Source organism: Ambystoma mexicanum, chromosome 12 (genome assembly GCF_040938575.1).
Source record: "Ambystoma mexicanum isolate Mex_15411 chromosome 12, UKY_AmexF1_1, whole genome shotgun sequence".
Taxonomy (NCBI): Eukaryota; Metazoa; Chordata; class Amphibia; order Caudata; family Ambystomatidae; genus Ambystoma; species Ambystoma mexicanum.
This window is the reverse complement of record NC_090936.1, coordinates 1,105,462,941-1,105,481,125: the sequence shown is the minus strand read 5'-3', so window position 1 is coordinate 1,105,481,125 and position 18,185 is coordinate 1,105,462,941.

Below are 18,185 nucleotides of genomic sequence, written 5' to 3'. Positions count from 1 at the left end.
CTCTCGTGGTGTCCTGAAATGTTCGCAGGGGGTGTCCTTAAAATGCTGTCGGTATTGTTCGATGGCAAGTAGAAAGTGTTCTAAGAACACTCGGGGTGTCCTGAAATGTTCGCAAATAAACAAAATGGTGTTGTTCTGAGGACGCTGTCCGTATTGTTCGATGGCAAGATGAAAATGTTATAAGAATACTCAGGGTGTCCTGAAATGTTCGCAAATAAACAAAATGGGGGTGTGTTCTAAGAACACACGTGTTGTCCTGAAATGTTCGTAGGGGGTGTCCTTCAGACGCTGTCCGTATTGTTCGATGGCAAGTTGAAAGTGTTCTAAGAACACTCGGGGTGTCCTGAAATGTTCGCAAATAAACAAAATGGGGGTGTTCTGAGGACGCTGTCCATATTGTTCGATGGCAAGTTGAAAGTGTTCTAAGAACACTTGGGGTGTCCTGAAATGTTTGCACATAAACAAACTGGGGGTGTGTTCTAAGAACACACGCGTTGTCCTGAAATGTTCGTAGGGGGTGTCCTGAAGACGCTGTCCGTATTGTTCGATGGCAAGTTGAAATGTTCTAAGAACTGTCTCGGTGTCATGAAATGTTCGTAAATAAACGAAATGGGGGTGTGTTCTAAGAACACATGCGTTGTCCTGAAATGTTCGCAGGAGGTGTTCTGAAGACGCTGTCCGTATTGTTCGATGGCAAGTTGAAAGTGTTCTAAGAACACTCGGGGTGTCCTGAAATGTTTGCAAATAAACAAAATGGGGGTGTTCTGAGGACGCTGTCCGTATTGTTCATTGTCAAGTTGAAAGTGTTCTAAGAACTCTTGCGTTGTCCTGAAATGTTCGCACATAAACAAAATGGGGGTGTGTTCTAAGAACACACGCGTTGTCCTGAAATGTTCGTAGGGGGTGTCCTGAGGGCGCTGTCCGTATTGTTCGTTGTCAAGTTGAAAGTGTTCTAAGAACTCTCGCGTTGTCCTAAAATGTTGGTACATAAACAAAATGGGGGTGTGTTCTAAGAACACACGCGTTGTCCTGAAATGTTCGTAGGGGGTGTCCTGAGAACGCTGTCCATATTGTTCGTTGTCGAGTTGAAAGTGTTCTAAGAACTCTTGCGTTGTCCTGAAATGTTCGTAGGGGGTGTCCTGAAGACGCTGTCCGTATTGTTTGATGGCAAGTTGAAATGTTCTAAGAACTGTCTCGGTGTCCTGAAATGTTCGTAAATAAACAAAATGGGGGTGTGTTCTAAGAACTCATGCGTTGTCCTGAAATGTTCGTAGGGGGTGTCCTGAAGACGCTGTCCGTATTGTTCGATGGCAAGTTGAAAGTGTTCTAAGAACTGTCTCGGTTTCCTGAAATGTTCGCAAATAAACGAAATGGGGGTGTGTTCTAAGAACACATGCGTTGTCCTGAAATGTTCGCAGGAGGTGTTCTGAAGACGCTGTCCGTATTGTTCGATGGCAAGTTGAAAGTGTTCTAAGAACACTCGAGGTGTCCTGAAATGTTTGCAAATACACAAAATGGGGGTGTTCTGAGGACGCTGTCCGTATTGTTCATTGTCAAGTTGAAAGTGTTCTAAGAACTCTTGCGTTGTCCTGAAATGTTCGCACATAAACAAAATGGGGGTGTGTTCTAAGAACACACGCGTTGTTCTGAAATGTTCATAGGGGATGTCCTGAGAACGCTGTCCGTATTGTTCGTTGTCGAGTTGAAAGTTTTCTAAGAACTCTCGTGGTGTCCTGAAATGTTCGCAGGGGGTGTCCTGAAGACGCTGTCCGTATTGTTCGATGGCAAGTTAAAAGTGTTCTAAGAACACTCGGCGTGTCAAGAAATGTTTGCACATAAACAAAATGGGGGTGTGTTCTAAGAACACACGCGTTGTCCTGAAATGTTCGTAGGGGGTGTCCTGAGAACGCTGTCCATATTGTTCGTTGTCGAGTTGAAAGTGTTCTAAGAACTCTCGCGGTGTCCTGAAATGTTCGTAGGGGGTGTTCTGAAGACGCTGTCCGTATTGTTCATTGTCAAGTTGAAAGTGTTCTAAGAACTCTCGTGTTGTCCTTAAATGTTTGTAGGGGGTGTCCTGAAGACGCTGTCCGTATTGGTCGATGGCAAGTTGAAATGTTTTAAGAACTGTCTTGGTGTCCTGAAATGTTCGTAAATAAACAAAATGGGGGTGTGTTCTAAGAACTCACGCGTTGTCCTGAAATGTTCGTAGGGGGTGTCCTGAAGACGCTGTCCGTATTGTTCGATGGCAAGTTGAAAGTGTTCTAAGAACACTCGGGGTGTCCTGAAATGTTCGCAAATAAACAAAATGGGGGTGTTCTGAGGACGCTGTCCGTATTGTTCGATGGCAAGTTGAAAGTGTTCTAAGAACACTCGGGGTGTCCAGAAAAGTTTGCACATAAACAAAATGGGGGTGTGTTCTAAGAACACACGCGTTGTCCTGAAATGTTCGTAGGGGGTGTCCTGAGAACGCTGTCCGTATTGTTCGTTGTCGAGTTGAAAGTGTTCTAAGAACTCTCGCGGTGTCCTGAAATGTTCGTAGGGGGTGTTCTGAAGACGCTGTCCATATTGTTCGATGGCAAGTTGAAAGTGTTCTAAGAACTCTCGCGTTGTCCTGAAATGTTCGTAGGGGGTGTCATGAAGACGCTGTCCGTATTGTTCGTTGTCAAGTTGAAAGTGTTCTAAGAACTCTCGCGTTGTCCTGAAATGTTCACACATAAACAAAATGGTGGTGTGTTCTAAGAACTCTCGCGTTGTCCTGAAATGTTCACACATAAACAAAATGGGGGTGTGTTCTAAGAACACATGCGTTGTCCTGAAATGTTCGCAGGAGGTGTCCTGAAGACGCTGTCCGTATTGTTTGATGGCAAGTTGAAAGTGTTCTAAGAACACTCGGGGTGTCCTGAAATGTTTGCATATAAACAAAATGGGGGTGTTCTGAGGACGCTATCCGTATTGTTCGTTGTCAAGTTGAAAGTGTTCTAAGAACTCCCGCGTTGTCCTGAAATGTTCGCACATAAACAAAATGGGGGTGTGTTCTAAGAACACACGCGTTGTCCTGAAATGTTCATAGGGGGTGTCCTGAGGGCGCTGTCCATATTGTTCGTTGTCGAGTTGAAAGTGTTCTAAGAACTCTCGCGGTGCCCTGAAATGTTTGTAGGGGGTGTCCTGAAGACGCTGTCTGTCTTGTTCGATGGCAAGTTGAAAGTGTTCTAAGAACTCTCTCGTTGTCCTGAATTGTTCGTAGGGGGTGTTCTGAAGACGCTGTCCGTATTGTTCGTTGTCAAGTTGAAAGTGTTCTAAGAACTCTCGCGTTGTCCTGAAATGTTCGCACATAAACAAAAAGGGGGTGTGTTCTAAGAACACACGCGTTGTCCTGAAGTGTTCTAAGAACTCTTGCGGTGTCCTGAAATGTTCGTAGGGGGTGTCCTGAAGACGCTGTCCGTATTGTTCGATGGCAAGTTGAAAGTGTTCTAAGAACTGTCTCTGTGTCCTGAAATTTTCGCAAATAAACAAAATGGGGGTGTGTTCTAAGAACACACGCGTTGTCCTGAAATGTTCGTAGGGGGTGTCCTGAGGGCGCTGTCCGTATTGTTCGTTGTCGAGTTGAAAGTTTTCTAAGAACTCTCGTGGTGTCCTGAAATGTTCGCAGGGGGTGTCCTTAAGACGCTGTCCGTATTGTTCGATGGCAAGTTGAAAGTGTTCTAAGAACACTCGGGGTGTCCTGAAATGTTCGCAAATAAACAAAATGGGGGTGTTCTGAGGACGCTGTCCGTATTGTTCGATGGCAAGTTGAAAGTGTTCTAAGAACACTCGGGGTGTCCAGAAAAGTTCGCACATACACAAAATGGGGGTGTGTTCTAAGAACACACGCGTTGTCCTGAAATGTTCGTAGGGGGTGTCCTGAGAACGCTGTCCGTATTGTTCGTTGTCGAGTTGAAAGTGTTCTAAGAACTCTCGCGGTGTCCTGAAATGTTCGTAGGGGGTGTTCTGAAGAGGCTGTCCGTATTGTTCGTTGTCGAGTTGAAAGTGTTCTAAGAACTCTCGCGGTGTCCTGAAATGTTCGTAGGGGGTGTTCTGAAGACGCTGTCCATATTGTTCGATGGCAAGTTGAAAGTGTTCTAAGAACTCTCGCGTTGTCCTGAAATGTTCGTAGGGGGTGTCATGAAGACGCTGTCCGTATTGTTCGTTGTCAAGTTGAAAGTGTTCTAAGAACTCTCGCGTTGTCCTGAAATGTTCGCACATAAACAAAATGGGGGTGTGTTCTAAGAACACACGCGTTGTCCTGAAGTGTTCTAAGAACTCTCGCAGTGTCCTGAAATGTTCGGAGGGGGTGTCCTGAAGACGCTGTCCGTATTGTTTGATGGCAAGTTGAAAGTGTTCTAAGAACTGTCTCGGTTTCCTGAAATGTTCCCAAATAAACAAAATGGCGGTGTGTTCCAAGAACACATGCGTTGTCCTGAAATATTCGCAGGAGGTGTCCTGAAGACGCTGTCCGCATTGTTCGATGGCAAGTTGAAAGTGTTCTAAGAACACTCGGGGTGTCCTGAAATGTTCGCAAATAAACAAAATGGGGGTGTTCTGAGGACGCTGTCCGTATTGTTCGTTGTCAAGTTGAAAGTGTTCTGAGAACTCTCGCGTTGTCCTGAAATGTTCGCACATAAACAAAATGGGGGTGTGTTCTAAGAACACACGCGTTGTCCTGAAATGTTCGTAGGGGGTGTCCTGAGGGCTCTATCCATATTGTTCGTTGTCGAGTTGAAAGTGTTCTAAGAACTCTCGCGATGTCCTGAAATGTTTGTAGGGGGTGTCCTGAAGACGCTGTCTGTCTTGTTCGATGGCAAGTTGAAAGTGTTCTGAGAACTCTCGCGTTGTCCTGAAATGTTCGCACATAAACAAAAAGGGGGGGTGTTCTAAGAACACACGCGTTGTCCTGAAGTGTTCTAAGAACTCTTGCGGTGTCCTGAAATGTTCGTAGGGGGTGTCCTGAAGACGCTGTCCGTATTGTTCGATGGCAAGTTGAAAGTGTTCTAAGAACTGTCTCTGTGTCCTGAAATTTTCGCAAATAAACAAAATGGGGGTGTGTTCTAAGAACACACGCGTTGTCCTGAAATGTTCGTAGGGGGTGTCCTGAGGGCGCTGTCCGTATTGTTCGTTGTCGAGTTGAAAGTTTTCTAAGAACTCTCGTGGTGTCCTGAAATGTTCGCAGGGGGTGTCCTTAAGACGCTGTCCGTATTGTTCGATGGCAAGTTGAAAGTGTTCTAAGAACACTCGGGGTGTCCTGAAATGTTCGCAAATAAACAAAATGGGGGTGTTCTGAGGACGCTGTCCGTATTGTTCGATGGCAAGTTGAAAGTGTTCTAAGAACACTCGGGGTGTCCAGAAAAGTTTGCACATAAACAAAATGGGGGTGTGTTCTAAGAACACACGCGTTGTCCTGAAATGTTCGTAGGGGGTGTCCTGAGAACGCTGTCCGTATTGTTCGTTGTCGAGTTGAAAGTGTTCTAAGAACTCTCGCGGTGTCCTGAAATGTTCGTAGGGGGTGTTCTGAAGAGGCTGTCCGTATTGTTCGTTGTCGAGTTGAAAGTGTTCTAAGAACTCTCGCGGTGTCCTGAAATGTTCGTAGGGGGTGTTCTGAAGACGCTGTCCATATTGTTCGATGGCAAGTTGAAAGTGTTCTAAGAACTCTCGCGTTCTCCTGAAATGTTCGTAGGGGGTGTCATGAAGACGCTGTCCGTATTGTTCGTTGTCAAGTTGAAAGTGTTCTAAGAACTCTCGCGTTGTCCTGAAATGTTCACACATAAACAAAATGGTGGTGTGTTCTAAGAACTCTCGCGTTGTCCTGAAATGTTCACACATAAACAAAATGGGGGTGTGTTCTAAGAACACATGCGTTGTCCTGAAATGTTCGCAGGAGGTGTCCTGAAGACGCTGTCCGTATTGTTTGATGGCAAGTTGAAAGTGTTCTAAGAACACTCGGGGTGTCCTGAAATGTTTGCATATAAACAAAATGGGGGTGTTCTGAGGACGCTATCCGTATTGTTCGTTGTCAAGTTGAAAGTGTTCTAAGAACTCCCGCGTTGTCCTGAAATGTTCGCACATAAACAAAATGGGGGTGTGTTCTAAGAACACACGCGTTGTCCTGAAATGTTCATAGGGGGTGTCCTGAGGGCGCTGTCCATATTGTTCGTTGTCGAGTTGAAAGTGTTCTAAGAACTCTCGCGGTGCCCTGAAATGTTTGTAGGGGGTGTCCTGAAGACGCTGTCTGTCTTGTTCGATGGCAAGTTGAAAGTGTTCTAAGAACTCTCTCGTTGTCCTGAATTGTTCGTAGGGGGTGTTCTGAAGACGCTGTCCGTATTGTTCGTTGTCAAGTTGAAAGTGTTCTAAGAACTCTCGCGTTGTCCTGAAATGTTCGCACATAAACAAAAAGGGGGTGTGTTCTAAGAACACACGCGTTGTCCTGAAGTGTTCTAAGAACTCTTGCGGTGTCCTGAAATGTTCGTAGGGGGTGTCCTGAAGACGCTGTCCGTATTGTTCGATGGCAAGTTGAAAGTGTTCTAAGAACTGTCTCTGTGTCCTGAAATTTTCGCAAATAAACAAAATGGGGGTGTGTTCTAAGAACACACGCGTTGTCCTGAAATGTTCGTAGGGGGTGTCCTGAGGGCGCTGTCCGTATTGTTCGTTGTCGAGTTGAAAGTTTTCTAAGAACTCTCGTGGTGTCCTGAAATGTTCGCAGGGGGTGTCCTTAAGACGCTGTCCGTATTGTTCGATGGCAAGTTGAAAGTGTTCTAAGAACACTCGGGGTGTCCTGAAATGTTCGCAAATAAACAAAATGGGGGTGTTCTGAGGACGCTGTCCGTATTGTTCGATGGCAAGTTGAAAGTGTTCTAAGAACACTCGGGGTGTCCAGAAAAGTTCGCACATAAACAAAATGGGGGTGTGTTCTAAGAACACACGCGTTGTCCTGAAATGTTCGTAGGGGGTGTCCTGAGAACGCTGTCCGTATTGTTCGTTGTCGAGTTGAAAGTGTTCTAAGAACTCTCGCGGTGTCCTGAAATGTTCGTAGGGGGTGTTCTGAAGAGGCTGTCCGTATTGTTCGTTGTCGAGTTGAAAGTGTTCTAAGAACTCTCGCGGTGTCCTGAAATGTTCGTAGGGGGTGTTCTGAAGACGCTGTCCATATTGTTCGATGGCAAGTTGAAAGTGTTCTAAGAACTCTCGCGTTGTCCTGAAATGTTCGTAGGGGGTGTCATGAAGACGCTGTCCGTATTGTTCGTTGTCAAGTTGAAAGTGTTCTAAGAACTCTCGCGTTGTCCTGAAATGTTCACACATAAACAAAATGGTGGTGTGTTCTAAGAACTCTCGCGTTGTCCTGAAATGTTCACACATAAACAAAATGGGGGTGTGTTCTAAGAACACATGCGTTGTCCTGAAATGTTCGCAGGAGGTGTCCTGAAGACGCTGTCCGTATTGTTTGATGGCAAGTTGAAAGTGTTCTAAGAACACTCGGGGTGTCCTGAAATGTTTGCATATAAACAAAATGGGGGTGTTCTGAGGACGCTATCCGTATTGTTCGTTGTCAAGTTGAAAGTGTTCTAAGAACTCCCGCGTTGTCCTGAAATGTTCGCACATAAACAAAATGGGGGTGTGTTCTAAGAACACACGCGTTGTCCTGAAATGTTCATAGGGGGTGTCCTGAGGGCGCTGTCCATATTGTTCGTTGTCGAGTTGAAAGTGTTCTAAGAACTCTCGCGGTGCCCTGAAATGTTTGTAGGGGGTGTCCTGAAGACGCTGTCTGTCTTGTTCGATGGCAAGTTGAAAGTGTTCTAAGAACTCTCTCGTTGTCCTGAAATGTTCGTAGGGGGTGTTCTGAAGACGCTGTCCGTATTGTTCGTTGTCAAGTTGAAAGTGTTCTAAGAACTCTCGCGTTGTCCTGAAATGTTCGCACATAAACAAAAAGGGGGTGTGTTCTAAGAACACACGCGTTGTCCTGAAGTGTTCTAAGAACTCTTGCGGTGTCCTGAAATGTTCGTAGGGGGTGTCCTGAAGACGCTGTCCGTATTGTTCGATGGCAAGTTGAAAGTGTTCTAAGAACTGTCTCTGTGTCCTGAAATTTTCGCAAATAAACAAAATGGGGGTGTGTTCTAAGAACACACGCGTTGTCCTGAAATGTTCGTAGGGGGTGTCCTGAGGGCGCTGTCCGTATTGTTCGTTGTCGAGTTGAAAGTTTTCTAAGAACTCTCGTGGTGTCCTGAAATGTTCGCAGGGGGTGTCCTTAAAATGCTGTCGGTATTGTTCGATGGCAAGTAGAAAGTGTTCTAAGAACACTCGGGGTGTCCTGAAATGTTCGCAAATAAACAAAATGGTGTTGTTCTGAGGACGCTGTCCGTATTGTTCGATGGCAAGATGAAAATGTTATAAGAATACTCAGGGTGTCCTGAAATGTTCGCAAATAAACAAAATGGGGGTGTGTTCTAAGAACACACGTGTTGTCCTGAAATGTTCGTAGGGGGTGTCCTTCAGACGCTGTCCGTATTGTTCGATGGCAAGTTGAAAGTGTTCTAAGAACACTCGGGGTGTCCTGAAATGTTCGCAAATAAACAAAATGGGGGTGTTCTGAGGACGCTGTCCATATTGTTCGATGGCAAGTTGAAAGTGTTCTAAGAACACTTGGGGTGTCCTGAAATGTTTGCACATAAACAAACTGGGGGTGTGTTCTAAGAACACACGCGTTGTCCTGAAATGTTCGTAGGGGGTGTCCTGAAGACGCTGTCCGTATTGTTCGATGGCAAGTTGAAATGTTCTAAGAACTGTCTCGGTGTCATGAAATGTTCGTAAATAAACGAAATGGGGGTGTGTTCTAAGAACACATGCGTTGTCCTGAAATGTTCGCAGGAGGTGTTCTGAAGACGCTGTCCGTATTGTTCGATGGCAAGTTGAAAGTGTTCTAAGAACACTCGGGGTGTCCTGAAATGTTTGCAAATAAACAAAATGGGGGTGTTCTGAGGACGCTGTCCGTATTGTTCATTGTCAAGTTGAAAGTGTTCTAAGAACTCTTGCGTTGTCCTGAAATGTTCGCACATAAACAAAATGGGGGTGTGTTCTAAGAACACACGCGTTGTCCTGAAATGTTCGTAGGGGGTGTCCTGAGGGCGCTGTCCGTATTGTTCGTTGTCAAGTTGAAAGTGTTCTAAGAACTCTCGCGTTGTCCTAAAATGTTGGTACATAAACAAAATGGGGGTGTGTTCTAAGAACACACGCGTTGTCCTGAAATGTTCGTAGGGGGTGTCCTGAGAACGCTGTCCATATTGTTCGTTGTCGAGTTGAAAGTGTTCTAAGAACTCTTGCGTTGTCCTGAAATGTTCGTAGGGGGTGTCCTGAAGACGCTGTCCGTATTGTTTGATGGCAAGTTGAAATGTTCTAAGAACTGTCTCGGTGTCCTGAAATGTTCGTAAATAAACAAAATGGGGGTGTGTTCTAAGAACTCATGCGTTGTCCTGAAATGTTCGTAGGGGGTGTCCTGAAGACGCTGTCCGTATTGTTCGATGGCAAGTTGAAAGTGTTCTAAGAACTGTCTCGGTTTCCTGAAATGTTCGCAAATAAACGAAATGGGGGTGTGTTCTAAGAACACATGCGTTGTCCTGAAATGTTCGCAGGAGGTGTTCTGAAGACGCTGTCCGTATTGTTCGATGGCAAGTTGAAAGTGTTCTAAGAACACTCGAGGTGTCCTGAAATGTTTGCAAATACACAAAATGGGGGTGTTCTGAGGACGCTGTCCGTATTGTTCATTGTCAAGTTGAAAGTGTTCTAAGAACTCTTGCGTTGTCCTGAAATGTTCGCACATAAACAAAATGGGGGTGTGTTCTAAGAACACACGCGTTGTTCTGAAATGTTCATAGGGGATGTCCTGAGAACGCTGTCCGTATTGTTCGTTGTCGAGTTGAAAGTTTTCTAAGAACTCTCGTGGTGTCCTGAAATGTTCGCAGGGGGTGTCCTGAAGACGCTGTCCGTATTGTTCGATGGCAAGTTAAAAGTGTTCTAAGAACACTCGGCGTGTCAAGAAATGTTTGCACATAAACAAAATGGGGGTGTGTTCTAAGAACACACGCGTTGTCCTGAAATGTTCGTAGGGGGTGTCCTGAGAACGCTGTCCATATTGTTCGTTGTCGAGTTGAAAGTGTTCTAAGAACTCTCGCGGTGTCCTGAAATGTTCGTAGGGGGTGTTCTGAAGACGCTGTCCGTATTGTTCATTGTCAAGTTGAAAGTGTTCTAAGAACTCTCGTGTTGTCCTGAAATGTTTGTAGGGGGTGTCCTGAAGACGCTGTCCGTATTGGTCGATGGCAAGTTGAAATGTTTTAAGAACTGTCTTGGTGTCCTGAAATGTTCGTAAATAAACAAAATGGGGGTGTGTTCTAAGAACTCACGCGTTGTCCTGAAATGTTCGTAGGGGGTGTCCTGAAGACGCTGTCCGTATTGTTCGATGGCAAGTTGAAAGTGTTCTAAGAACACTCGGGGTGTCCTGAAATGTTCGCAAATAAACAAAATGGGGGTGTTCTGAGGACGCTGTCCGTATTGTTCGATGGCAAGTTGAAAGTGTTCTAAGAACACTCGGGGTGTCCAGAAAAGTTTGCACATAAACAAAATGGGGGTGTGTTCTAAGAACACACGCGTTGTCCTGAAATGTTCGTAGGGGGTGTCCTGAGAACGCTGTCCGTATTGTTCGTTGTCGAGTTGAAAGTGTTCTAAGAACTCTCGCGGTGTCCTGAAATGTTCGTAGGGGGTGTTCTGAAGAGGCTGTCCGTATTGTTCGTTGTCGAGTTGAAAGTGTTCTAAGAACTCTCGCGGTGTCCTGAAATGTTCGTAGGGGGTGTTCTGAAGACGCTGTCCATATTGTTCGATGGCAAGTTGAAAGTGTTCTAAGAACTCTCGCGTTGTCCTGAAATGTTCGTAGGGGGTGTCATGAAGACGCTGTCCGTATTGTTCGTTGTCAAGTTGAAAGTGTTCTAAGAACTCTCGCGTTGTCCTGAAATGTTCACACATAAACAAAATGGTGGTGTGTTCTAAGAACTCTCGCGTTGTCCTGAAATGTTCACACATAAACAAAATGGGGGTGTGTTCTAAGAACACATGCGTTGTCCTGAAATGTTCGCAGGAGGTGTCCTGAAGACGCTGTCCGTATTGTTTGATGGCAAGTTGAAAGTGTTCTAAGAACACTCGGGGTGTCCTGAAATGTTTGCATATAAACAAAATGGGGGTGTTCTGAGGACGCTATCCGTATTGTTCGTTGTCAAGTTGAAAGTGTTCTAAGAACTCCCGCGTTGTCCTGAAATGTTCGCACATAAACAAAATGGGGGTGTGTTCTAAGAACACACGCGTTGTCCTGAAATGTTCATAGGGGGTGTCCTGAGGGCGCTGTCCATATTGTTCGTTGTCGAGTTGAAAGTGTTCTAAGAACTCTCGCGGTGCCCTGAAATGTTTGTAGGGGGTGTCCTGAAGACGCTGTCTGTCTTGTTCGATGGCAAGTTGAAAGTGTTCTAAGAACTCTCTCGTTGTCCTGAATTGTTCGTAGGGGGTGTTCTGAAGACGCTGTCCGTATTGTTCGTTGTCAAGTTGAAAGTGTTCTAAGAACTCTCGCGTTGTCCTGAAATGTTCGCACATAAACAAAAAGGGGGTGTGTTCTAAGAACACACGCGTTGTCCTGAAGTGTTCTAAGAACTCTTGCGGTGTCCTGAAATGTTCGTAGGGGGTGTCCTGAAGACGCTGTCCGTATTGTTCGATGGCAAGTTGAAAGTGTTCTAAGAACTGTCTCTGTGTCCTGAAATTTTCGCAAATAAACAAAATGGGGGTGTGTTCTAAGAACACACGCGTTGTCCTGAAATGTTCGTAGGGGGTGTCCTGAGGGCGCTGTCCGTATTGTTCGTTGTCGAGTTGAAAGTTTTCTAAGAACTCTCGTGGTGTCCTGAAATGTTCGCAGGGGGTGTCCTTAAGACGCTGTCCGTATTGTTCGATGGCAAGTTGAAAGTGTTCTAAGAACACTCGGGGTGTCCTGAAATGTTCGCAAATAAACAAAATGGGGGTGTTCTGAGGACGCTGTCCGTATTGTTCGATGGCAAGTTGAAAGTGTTCTAAGAACACTCGGGGTGTCCAGAAAAGTTCGCACATACACAAAATAGGGGTGTGTTCTAAGAACACACGCGTTGTCCTGAAATGTTCGTAGGGGGTGTCCTGAGAACGCTGTCCGTATTGTTCGTTGTCGAGTTGAAAGTGTTCTAAGAACTCTCGCGGTGTCCTGAAATGTTCGTAGGGGGTGTTCTGAAGAGGCTGTCCGTATTGTTCGTTGTCGAGTTGAAAGTGTTCTAAGAACTCTCGCGGTGTCCTGAAATGTTCGTAGGGGGTGTTCTGAAGACGCTGTCCATATTGTTCGATGGCAAGTTGAAAGTGTTCTAAGAACTCTCGCGTTGTCCTGAAATGTTCGTAGGGGGTGTCATGAAGACGCTGTCCGTATTGTTCGTTGTCAAGTTGAAAGTGTTCTAAGAACTCTCGCGTTGTCCTGAAATGTTCACACATAAACAAAATGGTGGTGTGTTCTAAGAACTCTCGCGTTGTCCTGAAATGTTCACACATAAACAAAATGGGGGTGTGTTCTAAGAACACATGCGTTGTCCTGAAATGTTCGCAGGAGGTGTCCTGAAGACGCTGTCCGTATTGTTTGATGGCAAGTTGAAAGTGTTCTAAGAACACTCGGGGTGTCCTGAAATGTTTGCATATAAACAAAATGGGGGTGTTCTGAGGACGCTATCCGTATTGTTCGTTGTCAAGTTGAAAGTGTTCTAAGAACTCCCGCGTTGTCCTGAAATGTTCGCACATAAACAAAATGGGGGTGTGTTCTAAGAACACACGCGTTGTCCTGAAATGTTCATAGGGGGTGTCCTGAGGGCGCTGTCCATATTGTTCGTTGTCGAGTTGAAAGTGTTCTAAGAACTCTCGCGGTGCCCTGAAATGTTTGTAGGGGGTGTCCTGAAGACGCTGTCTGTCTTGTTCGATGGCAAGTTGAAAGTGTTCTAAGAACTCTCTCGTTGTCCTGAAATGTTCGTAGGGGGTGTTCTCAAGACGCTGTCCGTATTGTTCGTTGTCAAGTTGAAAGTGTTCTAAGAACTCTCGCGTTGTCCTGAAATGTTCGCACATAAACAAAAAGGGGGTGTGTTCTAAGAACACACGCGTTGTCCTGAAGTGTTCTAAGAACTCTTGCGGTGTCCTGAAATGTTCGTAGGGGGTGTCCTGAAGACGCTGTCCGTATTGTTCGATGGCAAGTTGAAAGTGTTCTAAGAACTGTCTCTGTGTCCTGAAATTTTCGCAAATAAACAAAATGGGGGTGTGTTCTAAGAACACACGCGTTGTCCTGAAATGTTCGTAGGGGGTGTCCTGAGGGCGCTGTCCGTATTGTTCGTTGTCGAGTTGAAAGTTTTCTAAGAACTCTCGTGGTGTCCTGAAATGTTCGCAGGGGGTGTCCTTAAAATGCTGTCGGTATTGTTCGATGGCAAGTAGAAAGTGTTCTAAGAACACTCGGGGTGTCCTGAAATGTTCGCAAATAAACAAAATGGTGTTGTTCTGAGGACGCTGTCCGTATTGTTCGATGGCAAGATGAAAATGTTATAAGAATACTCAGGGTGTCCTGAAATGTTCGCAAATAAACAAAATGGGGGTGTGTTCTAAGAACACACGTGTTGTCCTGAAATGTTCGTAGGGGGTGTCCTTCAGACGCTGTCCGTATTGTTCGATGGCAAGTTGAAAGTGTTCTAAGAACACTCGGGGTGTCCTGAAATGTTCGCAAATAAACAAAATGGGGGTGTTCTGAGGACGCTGTCCATATTGTTCGATGGCAAGTTGAAAGTGTTCTAAGAACACTTGGGGTGTCCTGAAATGTTTGCACATAAACAAACTGGGGGTGTGTTCTAAGAACACACGCGTTGTCCTGAAATGTTCGTAGGGGGTGTCCTGAAGACGCTGTCCGTATTGTTCGATGGCAAGTTGAAATGTTCTAAGAACTGTCTCGGTGTCATGAAATGTTCGTAAATAAACGAAATGGGGGTGTGTTCTAAGAACACATGCGTTGTCCTGAAATGTTCGCAGGAGGTGTTCTGAAGACGCTGTCCGTATTGTTCGATGGCAAGTTGAAAGTGTTCTAAGAACACTCGGGGTGTCCTGAAATGTTTGCAAATAAACAAAATGGGGGTGTTCTGAGGACGCTGTCCGTATTGTTCATTGTCAAGTTGAAAGTGTTCTAAGAACTCTCGCGTTGTCCTGAAATGTTCGCACATAAAGAAAATGGGGGGGTGTTCTAAGAACACACGCGTTGTCCTGAAATGTTCGTAGGGGGTGTCCTGAGGGCGCTGTCCGTATTGTTCGTTGTCAAGTTGAAAGTGTTCTAAGAACTCTCGCGTTGTCCTAAAATGTTGGTACATAAACAAAATGGGGGTGTGTTCTAAGAACACACGCGTTGTCCTGAAATGTTCGTAGGGGGTGTCCTGAGAACGCTGTCCATATTGTTCGTTGTCGAGTTGAAAGTGTTCTAAGAACTCTTGCGTTGTCCTGAAATGTTCGTAGGGGGTGTCCTGAAGACGCTGTCCGTATTGTTTGATGGCAAGTTGAAATGTTCTAAGAACTGTCTCGGTGTCCTGAAATGTTCGTAAATAAACAAAATGGGGGTGTGTTCTAAGAACTCATGCGTTGTCCTGAAATGTTCGTAGGGGGTGTCCTGAAGACGCTGTCCGTATTGTTCGATGGCAAGTTGAAAGTGTTCTAAGAACTGTCTCGGTTTCCTGAAATGTTCGCAAATAAACGAAATGGGGGTGTGTTCTAAGAACACATGCGTTGTCCTGAAATGTTCGCAGGAGGTGTTCTGAAGACGCTGTCCGTATTGTTCGATGGCAAGTTGAAAGTGTTCTAAGAACACTCGAGGTGTCCTGAAATGTTTGCAAATAAACAAAATGGGGGTGTTCTGAGGACGCTGTCCGTATTGTTCATTGTCAAGTTGAAAGTGTTCTAAGAACTCTTGCGTTGTCCTGAAATGTTCGCACATAAACAAAATGGGGGTGTGTTCTAAGAACACACGCGTTGTTCTGAAATGTTCGTAGGGGATGTCCTGAGAACGATGTCCGTATTGTTCGTTGTCGAGTTGAAAGTTTTCTAAGAACTCTCGTGGTGTCCTGAAATGTTCGCAGGGGGTGTCCTGAAGACGCTGTCCGTATTGTTCGATGGCAAGTTAAAAGTGTTCTAAGAACACTCGGCGTGTCAAGAAATGTTTGCACATAAACAAAATGGGGGTGTGTTCTAAGAACACACGCGTTGTCCTGAAATGTTCGTAGGGGGTGTCCTGAGAACGCTGTCCATATTGTTCGTTGTCGAGTTGAAAGTGTTCTAAGAACTCTCGCGGTGTCCTGAAATGTTCGTAGGGGGTGTTCTGAAGACGCTGTCCGTATTGTTCATTGTCAAGTTGAAAGTGTTCTAAGAACTCTCGTGTTGTCCTGAAATGTTTGTAGGGGGTGTCCTGAAGACGCTGTCCGTATTGGTCGATGGCAAGTTGAAATGTTTTAAGAACTGTCTTGGTGTCCTGAAATGTTCGTAAATAAACAAAATGGGGGTGTGTTCTAAGAACTCACGCGTTGTCCTGAAATGTTCGTAGGGGGTGTCCTGAAGACGCTGTCCGTATTGTTCGATGGCAAGTTGAAAGTGTTCTAAGAAAACTCGGGGTGTCCTGAAATGTTCGCACATAAACAAAATGGGGGTGTGTTCTAAGAACACACGCATTGTCCTGAAATGTTCATAAGGGGTGTCCTGAGGACGCTGTCCGTATTGTTCGTTGTCGAGTTGAAAGTGTTCTAAGAACTCTCGCGGTGTCCTGAAATTTTCGTAGGCGGTGTCCTGAAGACGCTGTCCGTATTGTTCGATGGCAAGTTGAAAGTGTTCTAAGAACTCTCGCGTTGTCCTGAAATGTTCGTAGAGGGTGTTCTGAAGACGCTGTCCGTATTGTTCGTTGTCAAGTTGAAAGTGTTCTAAGAACTCTAGCGTTGTCCTGAAATGTTCGCACATAAACAAAATGGGGGTGTGTTCTAAGAACACACGCGTTGTCCTGAAGTGTTCTAAGAACTCTCGCAGTGTCCTGAAATGTTCGCGGGGGTGTCCTGAAGACGCTGTCCGTATTGTTCGATGGCAAGTTGAAAGTGTTCTAAGAACTGTCTCGGTTTCCTGAAATGTTCGCAAATAAACGAAATGGGGGTGTGTTCTAAGAACACACGCGTTGTCCTGAAATGTTCGCAGTAGGTGTCCTGAAGACGCTGTCCGTATTGTTCGATGACAAGTTGAAAGTGTTCTAAGAACACTCGGGGTGTCCTGAAATGTTCGCATATAAACAAAATGGGGGTGTTCTGAGGACGCTATCCGTATTGTTTGTTGTCAAGTTGAAAGTGTTCTAAGAACTCTTGGGTTGTCCTGAAATGTTAGCACATAAACAAAATGGGGGTGTGTTGTAAGAACACACGCGTTGTCCTGAAATGTTCGTAGGGGGTGTCCTGAGAACGCTGTCCGTATTGTTCGTTGTCGAGTTGAAAGTGTTCTAAGAACTCTCGCGGTGCCCTGAAATGTTTGTAGGGGGTGTCCTGAAGACGCTGTCTGTCTTGTTCGATGGCAAGTTGAAACTGTTCTAAGAACTCTCTCGTTGTCCTGAAATGTTCGTAGGGGGTGTTCTGAAGACGCTGTCCGTATTGTTCATTGTCAAGTTGAAAGTGTTCTAAGAACTCTCGCGTTGTCCTGATATGTTCGCACATAAACAAAAAGGGGGTGTGTTCTAAGAACACACGCATTGTCCTGAAGTGTTCTAAGAACTCTTGCGGTGTCCTGAAATGTTCGTAGGGGGTGTTCTGAAGACGCTGTCCGTATTGTTCATTGTCAAGTTGAAAGTGTTCTAAGAACTCTCGCGTTGTCCTGATATGTTCGCACATAAACAAAAAGGGGGTGTGTTCTAAGAACACACGCGTTGTCCTGAAATGTTCGTAGGGGGTGTTCTGAAGACGCTGTCCGTATTGTTCGTTGTCAAGTTGAAAGTGTTCTAAGAACTCTCGTGTTCTCCTGAAATGTTCGTAGGGGGTGTCCTGAAGACGCTGTCCGTATTGGTCGATGGCAAGTTGAAATGTTTTAAGAACTGTCTTGGTGTCTTGAAATGTTCGTAAATAAACAAAATGGGGGTGTGTTCTAAGAACTCACGCGTTGTCCTGAAATGTTCGTAGGGGGTGTCCTGAAGACGCTGTCCGTATTGTTCGATGGCAAGTTGAAAGTGTTCTAAGAAAACTCGGGGTGTCCTGAAATGTTCGCACTTAAACAAAATGGGGGTGTGTTCTAAGAACACACGCATTGTCCTGAAATGTTCATAAGGGGTGTCCTGAGGACGCTGTCCGTATTGTTCGTTGTCGAGTTGAAAGTGTTCTAAGAACTCTCGCGTTGTCCTGAAATGTTCGTAGAGGGTGTTCTGAAGACGCTGTCCGTATTGTTCGTTGTCAAGTTGAAAGTGTTCTAAGAACTCTAGCGTTGTCCTGAAATGTTCGCACATAAACAAAATGGGGGTGTGTTCTAAGAACACACGCGTTGTCCTGAAGTGTTCTAAGAACTCTCGCAGTGTCCTGAAATGTTCGCGGGGGTGTCCTGAAGACGCTGTCCGTATTGTTCGATGGCAAGTTGAAAGTGTTCTAAGAACTGTCTCGGTTTCCTGAAATGTTCGCAAATAAACGAAATGGGGGTGTGTTCTAAGAACACACGCGTTGTCCTGAAATGTTCGCAGGAGGTGTCCTGAAGACGCTGTCCGTATTGTTCGATGACAAGTTGAAAGTGTTCTAAGAACACTCGGGGTGTCCTGAAATGTTCGCATATAAACAAAATGGGGGTGTTCTGAGGACGCTATCCGTATTGTTTGTTGTCAAGTTGAAAGTGTTCTAAGAACTCTTGGGTTGTCCTGAAATGTTAGCACATAAACAAAATGGGGGTGTGTTGTAAGAACACACGCGTTGTCCTGAAATGTTCGTAGGGGGTGTCCTGAGAACGCTGTCCGTATTGTTCGTTGTCGAGTTGAAAGTGTTCTAAGAACTCTCGCGGTGCCCTGAAATGTTTGTAGGGGGTGTCCTTTAAGACGCTGTCTGTCTTGT